This window comes from Aegilops tauschii, chromosome 7 (assembly GCF_002575655.3).
Source record: "Aegilops tauschii subsp. strangulata cultivar AL8/78 chromosome 7, Aet v6.0, whole genome shotgun sequence".
NCBI lineage: Eukaryota > Viridiplantae > Streptophyta > Magnoliopsida > Poales > Poaceae > Aegilops > Aegilops tauschii.
The window spans coordinates 519,527,632-519,531,893 of NC_053041.3; positions in this window are offsets into that span (position 1 = coordinate 519,527,632).

Here is a 4,262-nt window from a genome sequence, read left to right on the forward strand (position 1 = left end):
CGTGTGTGGGGTGCAATGCGACCGCGACAGGAGTGTTGTGAGTGTACCGCCTTTTTTCCTTTTAAACTAGGTGCTTCGCCCCCTCAAAAAAATATTTTGTTGCTTCGCGCGATCCATCGATACTACTACCAGTAATCCGGTAATCCCGACTAAAACGGCGCGGCCGGTTCTTTTCCCGCGCGATATGCTGGGAGGTTGGCTTAGTTGGGTTTTTAGGACGAGTAATGCTACACCTACGTAATACCAGTTACGTAATTAACATAATGTGAAACGTGTGAGCTGTTGATTGTAGATTGGGGGGAGGGAGGGGCCCACCACCATGAAAATCAGGGGAGGAGAGAGAGAGGCAATTTACGTGAACCTTTCGTAGGTTCCCGTAGATGTAGAAAGATGTGAAATGCGTGAATGTGTAGTGGACGTACTATTGGAGTGCCTAAGATAATTTGTGTATGTATAGACCCTAGGTGTTTATTTTACTTCGCATGTTAGATTTGTCTCGGTTCAATAAAAAGCAGAGTTGGTGATGATGGTGTGCATGTCATCCTGCAATATAGGCCGTCCGATCTATATCTAATGGATATGAAGGAAACTATGACAATTTACCCGCACTCCTCTCCACATTTGCAGATAAGGCTTTCCCTCGTTCATCCTTTTCTCCCAGAAGATCTTGATCTTCCGTGCAACGCACGGGCATCTTGCTAGTACTCCTACAATATGTATATTATTGTGAAAGTTCATATACACCGGCCGAGATTAATGCAAACACGGCAGATTTTCATTACATTTCAAACTTTTATAGGACAGAAAAATAAAAGAAACCCGACCCTAAACCTATTCTACGGCGGCGACCGACGTCCTCCATCTGCGATCTCTATGTACGGGGGCGGGGTTCAAGACCCGTGAAGTGAAGGTGCGGTCTCCGGCGAGGAAGAGTAGAACACGGGATACGGACCGGCCAGTTGGCACACCATGCCCTACTCATCCTCAGAGGAGTCCCCGACCTCGGCGGTGCCGGACGTTGGACGGTGGTAAGTAGGACGTGTGGCTGACGGTGCTCCCGCCGTCGGCCGCCAGCGTGGCCACCGCTTGTGCGGTCCCGTCCGCGTCCGGCTACGCCGCTATTGCGTCGCGAGAGGCGACTTGAGCGAGGGCGGCGACCTCGAGCTTCATCCCCGAAGACAAGCTCTCCCGCAGAGCGTTCGCACTTGCGGTCATGGCGGATGTGGTGCCAGGTAGGAGGACGATGCACTATGGTGTGGAGGTTAATTAGCTGGGCGTTGCCGCTTTAAGTAGTGCATTCCGGTGAGCCCAAGCGTCCGGGTGCGTCATTAAGTAGCCGGAGTTGGTTCCTCGGGCACCGAGCCTCTTAACGACGACATACGAACGGACGACATGAATGCGGGCAGCTGGCGCCGGCTGGGAATGCACCGCGCGACGGCGCGAGGGACAAGGGTTTTGGTGTGCCAGGGTAGTCAGCTGCGGTCGTGGCAACGTTGGAGATGCCCTTTGCTCACATGCGATCCCCGCATGTCATTGAAAAAGCAAGACGACCCGGCATGGTCTCAGGTCTAGAGGATGCAGTTGGCCGCGCTACACCACTTCGCGGACGCGTCGCGGGTGTTGGGGTGTGTTTGGATTGTGGCCAAAGTGCACCTTGCCAAAATTTTGGTCATGACCCAAAGATTGGTCTTTGTTTGGATGGTTGCCATTTTTTTGGCATGCCAATGAACTCTAGCCAACTCTAGTTCATTTTTCTTGCCAATGTCGGCCAAATCATGGGCAACCAATACCTCAACCAAAATTTTGGTCATGACCCAAAGATTGGTCTTTGTTTGGATGGTTGCCATTTCTTTGGCATGCCAATGAACTCTAGCCAACTCTAGTTCATTTTTCTTGCCAATGTCGGCCAAATCATGGGCAACCAATACCTCAACAAAAATTTTGGCTACCCAATGCTTTAATGGGGCAACCTTGGGCACAAACCAAACATACCGTTGGTCGTGCCACAACACTAACGCCACCCTCAGCACACTGAAACCGACCGTGTCTAGCGACGATATGAGCGTGTCGCTCACCGCGGTCGCCGTGTCCAGAGGCGGTGCTGGAGCTGCGCCCCGTTGTTGGCCCCAACGACCCACATGAACAGTTGTCAGTGGCGAGGAGGTCGTGGGCCAGCTCCTCCATTGGACTAGTCTGCGCTATGTCGTCCCGACGGGTGTGCCCCACATGTTAGTTTCCCTGTTTTCCCGGCCATATTCGAGCGTCAGTGCTCCGCGTTGCGCATTAGGCCTTTCACTATGTAGGCCAAGCGAGACAACTTATTGTTTATTTGAGTCGTTCAAGTATAATCATGTGGCATTTGCTTATTTCTCATTCCTCTCCAACCCTCTTCTCCATCGATCATGTCGCCCTCCAGTCGAGTCCATCCTCCAGCATGCCTCATTTGAACATTCCGCCGAGTATCATTCGCATGTACCCACCCTAGTCCTCTTTCAATAGATCTCCGGACCCCGAGATGAAATCGAGAGGGAACGAGTGGGGGCACGTGATACCTAAGGCGGATTCAAAATTTTGAACCGGTGATCATAGCATCCGCAAATCATATATAAAGGGTATTCAATGTTTGTTCGTTTTTGAACGTACAATATACCCCCCTATCCTTTCTAGTTTACATATAAGTTTTATGTGTAGTCAAAGTATCTCTACTTTGATAAAAAAAGGTATCAACATTCAACAACGCCCAATCAATATTGTTAGATTCGTACGTACTCCTAGATTTGTACTCGAGATGGTTTCCAATTTGACTATTGACAAGATTAATAGTACATGAGATGTATAATGTGAAAATTATATCATTGGAAACTCCTTTCACATACGAATTTGACCGTATGCTTTGTGTAAGTTGCATGTCATATATTATTACTCTAACATTTGTGTAAGTTGCATGTCACATATTATTACTCTAACATTTGGTCAAAGTAGTATAGTGGAGGTGGATCCTCTGACGTAGGTATCCCTGCCTTACCCTCCCTTTCGGTCACTTACTGGCGGACCCCATGCTTGCTAGGCCCCGCATGTCAGTTACTCAATGGGTTAGGCCATGTCAGGAGATCCTCATCCGTAGTATACTCCCTCTATTTTTATTTACTCCGCATAAAACGGAGGGAGTGGTGGTATAATAAATGACGTGGGCGGGGAGGGGGAGGGACGTCTGTTTGCTCTCAACTGCGGTCCCACAAGCGAGCGAAAACGCAAGACGAAGCGCGTTCCATTCGGTGAGCGACGTGGAGGGTCCAGCGTGCCGGGCTGCAACGCGAACGCGACAAGAGCGATGTACAGTCAAAACTGATTGACCGGTCGTTACCGGAACCACTATTCAGACCAGAACCTTCGCTGCTCGGCCTACGCCAGCCACTGCCCTAAAACCACACAAAATCTCCAGCCCATTCCCCCACCTTTCGATCCCCTAGCCCGCATCAAGCGTCCCCTAGTTTGCCGGAAAGCCATGGTGCGCCGCAAGATCACTTACTACAAGATGCTGACGCCGGAGCGCCGCGCAGAAATCGCGGCGGCGGTCGGCGCCACAGACCTCCGTTCCCAAGCTCGCTTTGCGGCGGGCCAATCCCCGAGTTCTCTGGAGTCAAGCTACGAGGAGGAGGAAGCCGATCCAATGTTCATGGCAGAGGTCGCGGCGCAGAAGGCCCCCGATGGGTATGAGACGATGGACATCGACTTCGTGCCGGCGTCCGAGTCCCCCATGGTGCAGGCGGACCAGCGGTTCAACATGGCGATACTAAAGGAGGACCGGGAGGCAGAGGCTCAACTCGACGCGGAGCGCGCGCATGCGGCTGCCGTCGAGGCTCTCTGCAGGCGGAACCGGATGTCGTGGATGTGAACCGGGCGGCGGAGGCTCAACTTGAGTCGGAGCGCGCGGATGCCGCTGCCATCGAGGCCCTCCTGCAGGCGGAACCGGACGTCCTGGACTTGAACCGGGCGGCAGAGGCTCGACTCGACGCAGAGCACGCGGATGCCGCTCTCATTAACGCCCTCCTGCAGGCGGAACCAGACGTCCTAGACTTGAACTGGGCGGCGGAGGCTCGACTCGACGCGGAGCGAGCGGATGCCGCTGCCATCGAGGCCCTCTTGCTGGCGGAACCCTACGTCCTCGACTTGAACCAGGCTGTGCTCTCGTCCGTGCAGAGCGCCCGCACGCTCCGCTTGAACGAGTAGCTGGAGGCTGAGGACAACCACGGTGCGGAGAC